The sequence below is a fragment of the Amblyomma mixtum genome, chromosome 6 (assembly GCF_055824585.1).
Source record: "Amblyomma mixtum isolate Tamu chromosome 6, ASM5582458v1, whole genome shotgun sequence".
NCBI lineage: Eukaryota > Metazoa > Arthropoda > Arachnida > Ixodida > Ixodidae > Amblyomma > Amblyomma mixtum.
The window spans coordinates 87,493,334-87,509,949 of NC_143017.1; the positions used below are offsets into that span (position 1 = coordinate 87,493,334).

General features: G+C 49.3%; 1 protein-coding gene across 1 annotated transcript in view; it reads left to right on the forward strand.

Annotated features, from left to right (window-relative positions):
- The window catches only part of LOC149339611 (uncharacterized), a 70,908-nt gene that overhangs the window by 17,024 nt on the left and 37,268 nt on the right, over positions 1–16,616 (forward strand). The gene's annotated exons all lie outside the window — the stretch shown is intronic.

The following is a 16,616-nucleotide window of genomic DNA, read 5'->3' on the forward strand; positions in this document are numbered from 1 at the left end:
TATACAGCGAGCGTGCGCGCACCCGCTATCGGCGACGTCGATCGCGAGAGCGTCGCTTGACGTTGTGTAATCCGCACTGCGTCCCGGCCCGACGATAGCGGTGCGAAAACGAGGCGCCCGCTCCTCACATGAAAGGATAAATGGCGCCACGGACCGCTAATGTGACTCTTTGTAAGGTAATCACGGCCACCGACACGTTATACGCGAGATCGGTCGACGCGGCTTCCATATACCAGGCTCTCTGAGTGCTCCTTGCCGGCTCGCCGAACGGTCGGTCGGTCGCGCGGCTTGCAGGCACCGTCGCGCGAACTAAGTGGCTGCTCCGTGTGGTCGCAAACGCACGCACGCACGAACTCAGTCGCTGCCGTATAGCGGCCGCACGAATGTGTGCTCCTTATTTCGCCCTCAAACGAGCGATAAAGCACGCATTACAAACGTTATGTGCTGCGCGGAGGATAACCGGAGCGCTCCTTGCGGCTTCCTCTGTTCATTATTGGTCCCTCTTTTTTGTGCGTGCGTGCGTGCCTGTGAGTTCTCGCTCGTCGTGGTCGTTGTGCTCTCCGTTGAGAGCGGGTTCCCGCGTTGGGGCCGCAAGCTGTCGCGCGGGAGCGTGAAGATACCACGCGGCACAACCACCGTCGTCGCCACCAGCGCCACCGGGCGACCTCGGGGCGTTTCATTTCTTTCGTTTTTTGTTTTAGTTGTTCTTTTTTTTTTGTCCTCCGAGTCGTCGTCTTTAGCAGCTCGGTCACGCGTCTTCTATGGCGGCTGGGCGCGCACGTATTGTACGAATAACCTGACCTGTACACGGCGCGCCAGGCGGAAATGGGAGAACTTTTATGTTATCTTTCTTTTTTTCTATTCCTAATGGGGGGGTTCCTCCTGCTTTGGTGGCTCTCTTACGCGCCGCTTAATTGCCAACGAAGACACCACGCTGAGAGAGACCCCCCCATTCCGGCTTTTCTTTTTTTAGTTCTCTTTCTTTCTATTAGCCTCGTCTCTTTATTTTTTTTATTTTTTCTTAGAATGGCAGGAATTGCGCCCGTCCTTCGTCGGGGGACGAAAAATCGCGAAACTGGCGTTTTTCCTGTCCCCTCCGAGATTCGTTCGGGACGAAAGCGACGCGTGTACAGCTCAGGCTACACGAACGCAGAGTAGTAGTGCCGCCAGCTCATACGTCTTGTTTGAAGTTTACATGACTTCAATTCGTATGCGATGCAGCTGCTGACAACCTTGCATTTGTTTTCTTACCCCTGCCTTATAAACTCGCAATTTCTACTGAATTTATCTTCAAGTAGTTTTCTGTTAGTTCACGGATCAAATGAGGTTATTAGACGGCACTTCGTGTTTGGCGTCTGCAATATATATATATATATATATATATATATATATATATATATATATATATATATATATATATATATATATATATATATATATATATATAGAGAGAGAGAGAGAGAGAGAGAGAGAGAGAAAGAGAGAGATTTGAGTTCCATGGCGATGTGCTTCTATGGACTATGAAACTCCTTCGCCGTCTGATCCTTCTTTTAAATGCCGTTCTTTTCCCTATGGGCTTCAGAAGTGTCGTTTCAGTCTGCTGCCTCACAAAAGTATTGTTGAAACAGTCGGTTGTAAATGTTCAGTAATTAAATAACAACCGCGACCTCGTTGTTGCGGCCTTTTTTTTTTCTGCGGCTTGCGATTGTCCGCTTTGATTGGTCACCTATTCCAGGAACAGATCTACGTGCAAAAAGAACTGCAGTCGGACGTAGCTATATCGGCTGCCATAATTTACTTCAGCTTATTGTACGAGTAAAACTGGTTTGTGTAATGGCACGAAGGGATCCATCGGTGCAGCTACACGCTTAAAAGACGCATCGGGTTTCTGTTCGTGCAGCCTATAATTAATCTTCGCTTCCGCTCTTTATATAGCGTCTCGCTCTAACTTAAGGGCATATCAGGCGTAAGCGGTAATCATATCGGAGATGCCGAGTAGCCGAATGAGGTAAGCGATACTTTACGGTCCTTTAATAAGAGTCCCTTTGACCCCGATGTCACGACACTGTTTTCTTACTTGAGCGATGCTTTCAAAGCAGCTTATTTTTCACATCGTATACTGAAACGCTTCATGGCGCAAAAAACTTACCTTGACAAGCCAGCATCAACACTTTCCGTAGTGATATACAACCTATTCATGCAGATGGTGACGGCTGTTTGCAGTTTTTTTTTTTCGTTTCTTTTATTCAGAAAACTTGGTGCGCCATATGGTTTTACACACCTGCGTCGTCGGCGCTTCCCGTTCGTCCGTTTTATTGTGCGGATGTCACAAGTACGCCAGGTCCTCGACGCAGGCGACTCCGCAACCTTTTCGAGTCGTGTTCGAACTTGGAGGGTGCCCAAAGTTAGAGAACGCCTTCTTTATCATAGCGTATATCGGGCAAACGAATGCCGGAGCTCATCTGCTGCGGTGTTCAGAAAAGACAGGGGTATATGCAAAAGCTGGAAGTGGTCAAACGTGGAAACCTTTGGTGTTGCGACTGGAAGTCTTCAGTCAAGCTACGGCAGAGTAAGTGAAGTCTGTCATAAATGGTACGTCACAGGTCGAGTAGAGATTGTGGTGGTCACGTTGACGGTAGCGTTGACGATGCTGCACAGAAATTTATTATATCTCAAGGCGACAAATGAAGCTGATTGGTATTGTATTCCACTCAGCGCCTGTACGGATATGGTAACAGGAAAGACGCATTGGCCATATCAGCAACTTTCCTCAGAGAGAGATATGCAGGTGTCATCAGATGACAAACGTTGAGTTGGGTCAAAGTGAGCACGAAGCACATTCTCAGGCTTTCGGATACGTAATGATTCTGTTTCTTTTTGCTTAGTCGGTAGCATTGAGAAGCAACAGACGATCGTATTTTTGTTTCATTTTTATGATGTTTGTACGATATCTTAAACTATTGCATCATTCAGTACAGTTGTGCCTTTATGTGTTGTACACAACTGCCGGGCATGCGCTTCAACTCTCTTTTTGACTTTGGTGGGCCTTTATTTGTGTTTTGATTTGCTGAGTAAATACTTTGTCATTATTATAATCGTATGATGAAGCCATAACAGGTACGAAGCCACTAGTAAGGACGGCAAGAAACGGCACAAAATTACTCATACTTGGCGGAGTGTAATAACAAGGTCGCATTAAGGAAGTTTTTTCGCCACATCGGTCGGAACTGATCTGCGCATGTAATGTGTGTATTGAATGGCAGTACTGAATAAATAAATACGATGCAAATTGAGCGAGATAAGTCAGCCTGAGCTTGTGTTGTGGGTATGCAGCCACGCTGTGAAACCTTTCCGACGTCCTAATTGTTGTGGTCAAGCGAAGCGATGTTTATGCTTCATGTAACATGCACGTCAGTGGAGCTTACGACCCCATCATCGCTCCCTGTGAACTTTACTTGTTCGTAAATCCTTTATCAGTTTATATCATTCATCTTTCCCATGCAATGAAGCAATAACTATGGCTAAATAAAACAAAAATAAAAACTGAGCCCATTTTTGTCTTCCGAAGAAAGAGTGTCTTGCATCAGCAGGACTGAATGGAAGAAGAAAGAAGGACCACGGCAGAAGGCAAGTGGGGAGTAGTTCGCGTGCGTACACATAATACGGGCCGGCAGTCTGCGCGCTGCTTTGATGCGCACTAGCACTCACCTCTCGGAGGCCATCGTCATCATCGGCGCCGTTTATGCGGCCGCAGGAGGGCCTCCGAAACACATGGTCTCCAGAAAGTATCCGCCGACGATGGACCCCAGAATAGGGGGAGGGGGGGTCGCCCCTTCCGGTGTTTATGGAAGGCGGCTCCTCTCTAACGAACGTGCGGCACTGCGAAGTCGCTCGCTGATGCCGCTCGGAGCCCCCGCGGCTCTTCTTGCCAAAACGGGAAGAGGAAAACCTGACGAGCGCCATTCATTACGAACGCCGCACCGCCGCCGCTGCCTCCGCCCCAGGAGCAAGAGCAGGAGCAGCGGGGGCTGTTGCGAACGCCCCTCGTCCCATCTTTCCTGCTCCTTTATTATTTGTTTATTTACTCGCGTTCCTTTATGGGGGCGAAAGTTCGTCGTCTCCGCCACTCGTGCCGAGGGCTTCCCAAACGCACCCGGAGACCGAATGGTTGGCTGGCTGCCCCGATGCTGAGCAGCCTTCGTGTCTCGCCTCCACGGAGGAAGCTCCTCCGTGCTCGCCGGAGACGCTTGAGACAAAGTATAAGAGGAGAAGCGGAAGATACGGGGAGGAGGATACTGAGGGAAAAGGAGGAATAGTTGGCGTGCATGGCGAGGGGCAATCTGACACCGCGGTGTGAGGAGCAGAGCGAGCGGACGATCCGGGCGCTCAGCCGGCCCGCGAGGATCGCGTTGGCTTGCCCGGCGCAGCCGGCCCAGGGGCCGTAACTCGTCGCCGCTATTTGATACCCAGATGAGGCTTCGCAGCTGCCTACTCCCCCCCCCCTTCTCCCCTTCCTCATCTACTCTGTCTCTCCGGCCTAGGAGCCCTACCAAGCGGTTTTGGCGTGCTTTGCTCGTTCCTGTCTTTCAAGCACATCGTCTCGCCGTGGCGTCTATGGGTCCCGGCAAACTTCGACGACGGCCTTCCGCCGGAGTACGACGGCCGCGGTCGTTCTAGAAGTTGGACAGGCAGACGAAGGTTAGAAGAATGTCTTTTCAACACGCCTGTGCCTTCTCTGCAGTTCTTTGATCTCTTTTTTTTTCTTACTCGGTCGTCCTTCTTACCCTGACACCCGTCCCTCTCGTGCCGTCGACTAGGCAGGGCCTTCTCTGCTGGGAGAGGAATGGCCGTAGCCGCTGCAGCAGCAGCAGCTGGCCTCGGTATGTGTGCGTGCCCAGCCGCCGCGAGGTACGTGGCACGCCTTTGGAGAGAGATGGGGAGCGAGTCTGCCTTCGTGAGCTGTTTATGAGGGGCGAAATGCCGCGTGACTCTTCCGCCGGACGGCTCAACGTGGCTTCCGCGTGCGTGGGATTTCAGGCGGTGGGCTTTAGTGGTGCCGGCTATATCACAGCCCCTGACTTTTCAGGCTCACGGAGCAGATTATCGTTTCTGGAGGACATCGGCTGGAGATCCTTTTTCTTTCACTTTCCACCACTTCTGATCACTTTTTGTTTTCTCAGAAGTGTCCTTTTTTGTTTCTGTTGGAAACATTTTGAAACAGAAAGCAGAATTTGGGGGAAAAAATGTTTTGTTTTTGTTTCGCGATATTTTGCATTTAACTTTTCCGACGTGGTTGTTCCTCTTTTTGTAGAGCTAGTCCAATGTTTACCGAAAATTTAACCTTGGTCTCCTGGCCAGCTTTAATTTTACTTCAACTGCGAAGATCCTGAGATAGACACGTGTCGTGTCCTTTTGTAAACCTGTGGCTGCGCTCGGGTTGCTGCTAACTAGTAGCCCTTCCCTTGATTATTAGAAGTGTACCTGCTCTAATTCATCGTTTCAGCCCTGAATTTTTTGTGGAATCCTGGATCCCTTTTGTTTGCTTACCTATCTTATTTATCAGCCATGTAACTAATAACGATGAAGATACCACGCACATGTGCTGGTAATAAATTATGGGACCTTCTGACCATATGGGGACGTCACAGGGCCTAGTGGTCGCAAGAGGCATGAACTCGGCACACGATCTTTTACCCGTGCCCCTCGGCTCACGCATATTTTTATGCGACAAAAATGACGTTTTGTCCAGCTGAGCATAACTGAAGCTTAGGACAGTTACTAGCGTGCACGAAAATTTTTGAAGCAGAATTTTTTTCCAGTCGCTGAAGGGTTGATCTTTATATTTTTTCCCTCTTGATCCTGGGTGCGTCGGTACAGCCTACTAGCTTGCACCGTTTCTGTTTTGTGGCACCAAATATCCGGTGGCCGATTCGATCTTACCAAAGACATCCTCGACCGTTGGCCGATCAGAAAAAAGAGTGGTCTTTTCCATGGGTGCTGTAGGGGACATGGCCGCCTTCCGCTTATTCTTCTGATATTTAACAGATGCTCTTGACTGCTTCTAATGCGTGTGCCACACTCGCGTTGAATACAAGCAAGATCAATATTTGAACGTTTCTTCTTATACTACTTTCACCTTTGAACCTGGTTGGTGGGTTGGTTGGCCTCAAATAAAATGACACATATCCATTGCGGGGGAGTGGCCAAGACACAGGCGGTGAACTGATGGAAACAGGAGTATTTATAGAGGAAAAGGAGTAGTAAAAGGGTATAGGCTGACAGATTGGACGACGCAATTTATGTGAAAACTCGAATGCAACGTATATAAGGGTTCAGTTTTGCACTGACTGAAAGAGCTCTTACCCCTACTTCCTTTTCTGCATCTGCATCTTCTACGTATCCTTCATGCATGCTCTACAACTTCTGCTTTCGCAAACCCTCGCTGGGCCATTTTTGAACAGAGGTAGAGATCTAAGGGGCGGTTGCAGTGCAATAAATAAAATACTAAAACAATTTTATGTGCAGGCCTTTCCACGGTAACCAACCCGACCTGACGTCCTCATATGAGGACATTAGAGGACATGTACAGAATTGCGCAATGCATTTATTACTATTGTCAAAGTAAAAAGGCTTTATTTTGATTACCCGCTTTACTGAAGGTAGAAAAAAATGCACAAAATTATCAGCGCCGCCAAGCAAACAGTTAAGTAATTACGTGATAAATTGCATTTCGCATGAAGTCTTGGATTTATGTCGTGTTCCGTCTTCACGTTTTTCAACCAGGCGGTATCAATACGCGGACATTCCTTTGCAATTAAAGTTTTGATCTTAGTGCATTTTATAAATATAATGCTTAAAAAAATTGTCTCTCTTTTTTGAGGACACCAGGGTCGAAAGAGCGAAATGTCTGATGGCTTGCCCCCTCATTCCGCCCATAAAAGTGACAGATTCGTTTCTTTCCTCAATGTGCCGACATATATGTAGTGCAAGGCAGTTTTATGCGTTCTTTTATCACTGCCGCTGTGATGGTTAATGCGGCGAACAGAGTGTGTAAGTACACACACTAATTAAAATCACAGCAGGGCAAAAAAAAAAAAAGAGATGAGATTGACGAACCAAGAGACAAGGACGGGAGCTGATTCTTCGCCTCTTTGTCTGTGCATATCGCAGTGCATATCATACTGCAATATTCATGCCTAAATGCATTAAATAGAGGGCATTAAATCGTAAATTTTCATCGTTCTAAAGGTATATACCTCTCTGTGAATGCTATCAAAACTATCTAGGAATGTGAAGGACAACAAAAATCGACCCTGATACCTCTTCTTCGCGCCTAATGCGTCACGTCGCCTTGTCAAAATAATAAAAACACACGAAAAAAAAAATCTGCCATCGGCGCGATGGCCGTCCTTCGATACTTGGCTATTCTGCGCGCGAGGTACAACGAGTATCCCTGATTTTTATGTCCGCCCTGTTACACGAATAAAAACGCGGAGAACACCCCAGCTTCGTTCCTTGCGAAAGCCTTATCTGGCGAGCGCTAAAACGCACGCAATATCCACACTTGTCCGCAAGCAGGTACATTAACGGAAAAGATTGTGCTGCGTGTGTGTATGTATGTGCGTGTACTGCGCCTTTTAGGCTGCATGCTACAGCACTGCAGCAGCTTCCTCGTTGAGCTCGTTATCAAAAACGCTGTTTGCATACATTCAGAGAGAATGTCGCCAGGGGTGTCCGGGTGGCGGCTACGAGGTGCTCGAATGTAGGGCGACTGGCTGCAATCGCGCTCGCCCCACACTACACGCCTGTTCTATACGCATTACCTCTCCTCCACGTCCTCCCTGCTCTCTTTTTACCGCCGGCGTCGGCGGCAGCACAGTAGAAGCAGCAGCAACGTCGGCTGGCAGCGCAGTTTGCGACGCAATAACAGCCGCGTCGAACATCGCAGATCGCTGTTCGACAAGCAAGCATACACGAGAGGCACTCCGCGACCGCGGCACCCGGCGACGGAGCGCGCGACGCGTGCGGCGAATCAATAACACGACGGGAAAATCGGAAATTCGCCCCCGTATATATATACCGGCAGAGGTATATAACGGCAGCACCTTGTGCGGCCTGCACCTTGTATACGAACCGAACACACATACAGACACGCGATGAGAGTCGCGTATAGATGGGTCCTTTATCGGGACCTCTTCGTTCTCTTATATGGGGTGCTCGAAAGCGCGCGAAGTTTAACACGACGGGAGGCGAGGAGGGCTGAGGAAGAGAGGGAGGGGGAGAGGCAGAACCTTGGGAGTTGTCCAAAGATCGTCTTCGTCTCACGTCGTCACGCCGACGACGTACACTCGCCGTGCGCTGAGCGCGGGCGTATTTTATGTACTTGGCCCCGGCAATTCACGGCTCTTTCGCTGCTCTTGGCCGCTGCTCTTCCTCGTTTCTTCGCCGCGCCAAAAAAAAAAAAACAAAAACAAAAAAAAAACGAAAGAACGAAAGAACGACGTCTGTGAGGGAAGATCCGAGACGGAGACGAGACCGCACGCACAGGCCGCCGCTAGGCTTCATTCGACGTCGAGAAAAGGAGTTGGAAGGCAACATCTCAATGGAAACGCCATCTGTCGTGAAGAGCTACCGCGAGCGCCGCGGTCGCAGCTGAGCAGTATTTTGCACCCGCCGGGGTGAAAAGGGTGGGGGGAGAGGGAAAGTGATAACGTTCCTTTATGCCTCGATGCTGCGCCTTCACGAGCGCCTCCGTTTACGCGAGGCCGTAGTCGTGAGCTCGGTTTTTCGTGAGGAACGAGCGTGCCGCTTCTTTAATGCACCTCCGAAGGAGCATCGCGCTGGTTTGAGGGCCGATATTAATTCGCTTGTACATTGTGTCGCGCCACATTATTTGTGTCGTTGAGCAAACTGGGCTTTTATGATCGAAAACGCGGGGGACGAGTGCTATTGGTTAGTTCTGCGGAGACGCGTCGGTAAAATGGTTCTTCACGCGTGCATACAGACATAAAGGCGAAGCTCTTCGTGCGAGAGATATGTAAATGCTCGGCAGGTGCTGTATCGGTGTGTCTGCGCCCATAAGAGCCATTCAAGGCACGAACACGGTGATGGCTATTGAGGCCAGAATGAGAACGCCGTCGAGAGGGCCATATAGACAGGGCGCTATTTCGATTGATCTTTTCGCTCTGACAGGAATTCGCCGAAAGGTATTCGAAAACTTTGGTCTCGCAGAGGTTTTCTGAATTCAGCACCCGTTGCGATGTGTAGAGCACTAAAATTTCGCCTTCTCTGTTTGTACGTGATCGTCCTTCGTGCAGGAGCAATTGAAGCTTTCACATCGTCGAGCTCGCCCTTGGGCTCTTTTAAAAAAAAAAAAAATGTGCGTTATTTACACGGGCGCTAAGCGACAAATGGAGAGCACATCTGTGCCGCTGACATGCTTTTGGACGCCGTCGGGAACGATAAGGTAGCACGTGTACGTACAGCGCGACCTTTTGTGCTTGCGAGATGCTGGCTCTGTACACCTGTGCGCAATAACGACGACTGCCTCGCGGAAACTGAACACGCCGCGAGGACCATGCTTCTTAAAGGTGCACTGAAGAGGAATCTGAACTCGTCTTTTTGCCGTGGGAACTCGATCTACACGTTCTGAGCATTCTTAGAAACTTCGATTTATTGCCCTGTGTGGCTGATTTTCCTAATTAAATCGAATTAACGTCCGGCTCCCGCCTTTTTTTTTTTTTTTGAATTCTCCCTCGTACGGTGGGCGGAGTCGACCAACGCGTGGAGTGCCTTGCAACCAGCTCCGTGGAGGCTTTGCTTTCGCTTTATTTTGTTTTTTAGGCTTTCGTGAATAAATAGTTTCAGTCGCAGATAATATAACCGCAAAATAAGCCCGCAGAAATAAATATACGCGCGGACTATTTGCTTCTACGGACTATATGTATTACTCCGCCGATGGCAGAGCGGCAAGCCGCCGCGGGACTGGCTGAAAGGCACTTCACGCGTTGGTCGACTCCGCGCTTTGGTCGACTCCGCAGGACAAGCGCTCTCCATTAAGCGCTTGTCCTGTCTACCTCGTTCCTTTGTGTCGTGCCTTTTGCGCAAAAAACCCACAATGCTTAGGCACCAACTAGCCTGCAAAAACATACTCGAAAGCTTGTCTTGTTTTCAGTCTGTTTTTGTGCAGTGGTAAACTGCATCCTCACCCTCGTTGAAGAAAAAAAATTGAGAGGTTAAGAAACGGTGGAAGTCATGTGGGTTTGTTCGTTTAGGAAGCCACGTTGCACTGACAGAAACGGCAACGGTATTGCTCTCACAGGCAAGGCGGAGGTACTTGAAAGGCAGGTAAGCAAAGCTAGAAAATAATTTCAAGCGCGATAACACGCTGACTACGGAAGGTGGCGGTCCGGCGGCTTCCAGCTGCGTACGAAGTAGCGTCTCGGCCTCTTTGTAGCTTGGAGGAAAGGAAAACAGTTAAAGAGGTTTACTAAACGGCAGCGATAACTGTTCACGGAAAACAAGGACGAGGATGTCCTGACTGCGTCACATGAGAGGAGGTGAAAGAACGTGAGCTTGCAATCTGCCGCTAACCGGAGAGTCGTGGGAAGAGTTTGCAGGGTCACGTTCTGGACAGTATTCGGAGCCACGATAGGGACAATCACGAAAGGCAACGGCTTTCAACAATGGCTGTCTTGCGAAGGTTGAGTGTTTGTCGTCTTGCTTCCTTCAATTTTCTTTTTGTTGCGAAAGCAACACTACGCGAGTCGCCGAGCCATTTCGCGGAGCTGACGAAAGACCATACTGCGCATGCGTGAGGAGCAGTGACGTCACACGGCGCACAGCTGGCGCGCCGCCGCCGTCGCTGCACGGATGACTCAGAGCTGCCGCCGCCGCGCTCGCCAGTTGCGCATGCGCAGTAGCGGCGCATAGCTAGCGTGCCGGGGCCGCCGCCGCTGCCGCGCGCTCTCCATCGCCTCTCTCTCTCTCTCCTCGTTGCTTTCGCAATCCTCCAGGTTTAACCAGAGCGAAAGCACTGCCATTTTTTTTTTGTTTATGAATGATCCTAACTTCTATACGCATCCTCACTGCTCGTGTCGGGAGGTTTACTTGCAGTGAGACGGCCATGTTACATGGCGAGAAACGCTGCTATAACAGAAAACTCAGTGATACAGATCAACCAAAGCTGGTGCCCTAAACTCTGTAATAATTTCACTGTACATCCTTGCTCGAGGAAGACAAGCCCAGAAAGGAACTGTCTAAAACTGTCGTGAGCGGTCGGGGGCAGACCAGCGAGCGGATGGGGCGCTTGTTCCTATTCAGCCTATGTGCCACCCACATCTTTCTCGAATAGCAGCCATGTTGAGCAGTTGTAAAACAGGTCTCAGGACATATACGGAACTTCTCTTTGCCGCCACAGCATTCTGAGTCAGCCTTCAACCAAGTGTTCGAAGCAGTCAGTGAGGCAGAGTACAAGGGAAGATCAACCAGGTGGTGCCCGGCTGGGTATACCGTGTACAAGTAATCAGTGGTTTTACGCACCAAAGCGGCACCTTTGCGGTGAGACATGCTTTTGTAGTGAAATATTGGAAGCTAATTTTGATCGCAGAGGCTCTTTACTAGCCCTCAGATACGTTCTTGAGGCCGCTGGCTTGTTCGCACGAGTCAGTAGGCTGACCATGCGTGCATAGTGTAATCCCGCACATGTGCAGTCTTTGTCAAAAGTATACAGCCCAAGAGGTCTGCTTCTGAGCTCCGCAGCGCAGCTCCTCTTGCATACTCGCGAGCCGTAATCTCACGAAGGCGGGAGGAACTCAAGTCCTCAGCCCTCCCAAGCTTACGACTGTCAAATGTGCTTAAGTGCTCCGCAACACGACTTGCAAGCCCCTCGGGCTGTATATTTCGATAAAGACTGTACACCGAAAGCCATAGTTCCGCAGTTCTGCCATTGTCTTTGGCCTGGGAACGCAGCGCGTAAATCTGGACTGTACCTACCGTGTATCTTTCTGCCGGTAACTAAGTGCGTGAAAATGTTCCTATCGCAAGTAGTTACGACCGAACTTCCTGGCCAGAGTTGTCTGGGCGGAAGGGGATGAGGTGATGGGATCGCGAACAGAGTTAGCGCCTATCAGAAGTGGCCTATGAGGTCTTCGCTGTAACTAAGTAGCTAAGTGCTGTGTGTATACTCACTTATCTACGAAGACACCATTTCTCGTTACCACGTAAACGTTCTTTAGCCGAGGGACCAGGGCTTCTGCAGCTCCGTGTACAGTAACGTTGTCTCGAAAAATAACGACTTGCCTTACGTTAGCGGAGCGGGTTCTTAGCGCGTTCCCATGACTCACAGTTCGTAAGCTATACCTGCTGCCTTTCTTCAACCTTCCCTCCCCTCGTTCTCCAGCCACCTTTGTTTCACTAGAGGCCCCTCCCCCCCCCCCCTCCCCCCCCCCCCCCCCCAAAAAAAAAAAAAGGAAAACTGCTGCGGAAATGAGATAATCGCGACCATTGCCGCAGCAGACCCGAAGCAATGCAAAAAGGAGGGCAGAGTGTCTGAAAAGACACGTCGAAAGATGGAGGACGTGCCGAGATAAACGTTAAACGTGCCTGATATGCGGCTTCGAGCAACAGGGACAGGAAAGAAAGATTAGAGAGAGAGAGAGAGAGATAAGGTGGTGAATGTTCCTTTTTCTATTATTTTTTTGTTTTGTCCTCCGTTTTGTCCACAACGTAACTAACTGCCTGTCTCCGCGGCGTCTATCACGAAGCGCAGGGCCGAGGAAGGGCTATGCAGGGTATACAGAGAAGAGGTTCGTGCAACACGAACGAGCGGGCTCTCCCTGCATGCATCGCGGCCTGCTGCTGCGGAGGTACAACTTGCGCACCGACAGACACTTGGCTCGCTCGCAGTCACGTCCGGAGAGCGGAAGTTGTTTCACTCTCCGCCACGGCGCGCTGCAGCGGGGGGTCCCAGCGGCGGCGGCAATTGAAATCACCATTGTCGCCGGCACGGTCGCCGCTGCCGTCGGTCCAGCGTCGGATATAAGCGGCTCTCATTCGCGCCGTATCGCACATACATTGTTTCGGCGGCGACAACCTTGCGAGTGGTCGTCCATAGAAACCAGCGGGGGGTGCCCGCGGTGCGTGCGTGAGTCTACGCGTCGCCTAGATAGAGTACACGGCGTCACGCGACGCGTTTGTGAGTCGTCGGCGTCGTCGCCATGCACGGTCTAAGTGTGTGTATAGGTGTGTGTGTTCCGCGAGGTTGCGGCAGCTGAACCGGCTGCGGCAAAGTCGGATACGCAGCGACGCGTGGTCTGCGTGACCGTTTTCGACAATTTGCGCGGTGTTTAATCTCGCGGCGTCGTTTTGTGGCGCTCGTTAAGGCACTGGAAAAAGGCCTGTTAACGAGCGCCCGCCGTCTCCGCGCCTGGGTTCTACCCCTCTTCCTACCCCCCTTCCTCCGCTTGCTTCTACTTCTCTCACTCCATACTCGTGTTTATATTGGCAGCCAAGGTTTCTGTTGCCGATAGGAAGGAATCCGGCGGTCTGTTCCTGCTGCGTGCATGGTTGTACGCTGCTAAGACGAGCACCATGTAGAAGCTGTTGCGGGTGAAAGGGACCAGTTTCGCGTTTTATGTTTCCGCTTGTGTATTTGCGGGTCTAGCCTTGAGAAGGCGGAAGTATGGGAATTTCAATAAACCTAGTTTTGGTTTTGAGTGATGACTGCCGGCTCCGGCAAACGAAAGCGGTGAACTGGTTCTCGACAGTTAACGAACGTTGTACACAAACTCTCGAGCCGAAGGGTTAACAGCCTTCAAAAGCGGCTTTTTTGTCTCAAAAAGCAGCGCGTCTCATTTAGAGGGTCATACTAACAAAAACAACCCGCCGTTTCTGTTCTCTCAATGGCCAATTAATTTGATGCTACTGCAGCCGAGAGAACCAGCATCACAAGTGTATCTTGTTGGTCTATGCCAATGTTCTTAAGTTGAGAACGCTACAACTTTCTCTTTTACTTTTTATCTCATGTTCTACTGTCTCATCTGTTTTCTTATCAATAAATTTTCAGCCATAAAGTGATTACGCCACTAATTCCCCAATAATCAGCAGTACAAATGAAAAAAAAAAAACATTCCCTATGCTCTCCTTAGTTTCAATGACTGCTGGCTGCAAGCCAAAGTTTGTTAGGCGAGAAGAAAGTCCTCCGTTCTTCATATTCGCGTTTCCATCTTCACCAAGCTTCAGTCAGCGTGTATGCTCATATATACCAAGCGGAGTTGAATATCTCATTGAACGTCTTCACCAATGGCATTTTGCTTAAAGAAGGGACAGAAGAGACCATTTCCTGCGCTTGATTAGCGCAGCGCCTAATTAATTACTCACACAGAGGCGAAACGGAAGAGAGTGGTATGGCCGCGATGAAAGGTTCGGCAAAGGGACGCTCCTATTTAGCTGTCTGGCGAGAAGTGCTCACAAAGGGACGCCTTCATCACAGCGTAAGCATATGACGCGGGTCACGCCAGCCAGGATATAAATCTGGCAAAGCAAAAGCACCATTAGGTTCTTTCGCAGAGGGCCCGTAGTTTGCGGCTTCTGAGCCCTGCAGTGAAGCCAAGGTGGCCCTCTGAGGAACGTATACGTAGCGTCTAATGAAATTCAGAAGCCCGAATCACGCAAACTAACTATACGAACGCGATGCCTCCCTCTTCACGCCTGTCGTTTCTGTACCCCAAGTAAGTGCATTGGCGTAAGAGACCTGAAGAATAGAGCTCAAGAAAAAAAAAAGAAACTCTTCCACTAACTGTTCCACACGGCGAGCGAGACTTGTGGCAAGTTTATTAAGATACAAAACGTGATTTGTTGATTTATAGAAGTTCTTTACAAAATGCTAGCAGGTGTGTTCCTAGAGGTAACGTTAAAAAACAATTTCACGACATCCTGTACATGCTAAGCATGACTGCATTCCACGAAGTATATCAATGTAATTTTTGTGACGCAATAAATCGACAACTGCAGCCTATCCCGTCGTCGGAAGTAGTATGAGATATTTATCACATATACCTGCGGGGATTTTGCATCGCTATATACAACTCGTCTACCGCTCGCTCACTGCCGTCAATCACCGTCTTCTCCTCGGAGATCAAACACCTTCGTCACATCCGGAATATCACTGCCCGCTTAATTCAGCAGCAGATTACCTGCTCCATGTTTTGGCTCTATAAGCTTCAATGGCTTGGCATGACGGCTTCGGTGGCTCGACTGAAGATCTCATAAGCGGTTTAGGCTTTACTCAATTACTTATTTAGTGATAGATGTCGTTTCATCGAAGCTTTCTAAGACTCTGCAGTGATTCAGAATTTGCTTAACTGCCTTAGTGATAAGGTGCATTGGAAGGAAGACTTGTGAGCCTCTGCAGAAACATAGGTGAAGCCAAGAGTCTGGAACCAGAAGGAATTTCAGTTTATCTTTTTTTTTTCGTTCTTGTTAGCTCACGATGATACCGAAAAATCTAATCAACCTCCCTGCCTTTCCTATGGTAATTCCCTGTCTCGGCTAGGGAAGAGATCGCTGCACAATGACAGCTGCTGTTCCTTAGCTGAAAAGAAAAGCGAATGATAATTCTTATGCCCACCTATCATACTCCGATAGCTTCAGTGATGTCTGGAGTGAAATGCCGCCCAACGCCCTTCCGCGTATTTCTGCATCTATCTGAAAGCCGTGCACTCTAAACAGAAAGGAATAAAAAAGGCGCGAGCTCTCCCCTGGAGCACTCCCCTTTATAAAAGGAAGGGCGCATGAGGACCAATTACTACCTTCTATTCCCATATAGGTGTATTAGTGTTTAGAGTGTGGCGGCTTTCTCGGCCGCGAATGGTTTCCAAATGCCTTCTTCAGTAAAACTGCGTGATCACCATTCCCTGCGTCAAAGGCTTCGCTTTAAAACTCCCCTTTAGAATCGCGCTTAAAACTGCTTCTATTATATTCTGATTTAATGTTATACGAAAATAAATGCAGCATTGCCGTTCATGCCGGTAACGAACTCTTCCCGGTGCATCTCTATTGATTCAGTTCCCGTCATTTGAATAATTGAGTATTTCGCACAAGGTCTTAATGAAGACGTATTACGAATGGCCTCTTCCGGAAACTGTAGGGAAACAGGGTGTCCAACAGGACTGTCGTAGAGAAGCTTTTAACGGTTTAGGAAGCAGACTTTTCTATCCCATACTTGGCCCTTAGAAGCTATAGTGTGAAATTAAATGACGTGCACACACACACGCATATTTGATATGGAAGGCAGATCAGAGCACTATGAGTCGCTAATATATTTCTGTATTCCTGCGAGAAGTGAAGTAATATTTTTTTTTATTTAAACGCCAATTATGGCGCCTGCCAGGAGAGAAACCGCAATTAAGAGTACGCGGAATCCTCCTAAGCGTTGCGATCTTTCGCAGGCTGAGTACGCGGAATGCTCCTAAGCGTTGCGATTTTTCGCAGGCTGAGTACGCGGAATGCTCCTAAGCGTTGCGATTTTTCGCAGGCTGAGTACGCGGAATCCTCCTAAGCGTTGAGATTTTTCGCAGGCTGTTGTCACGTGGTCGTGACGGCAGTCCGGCAGTCAG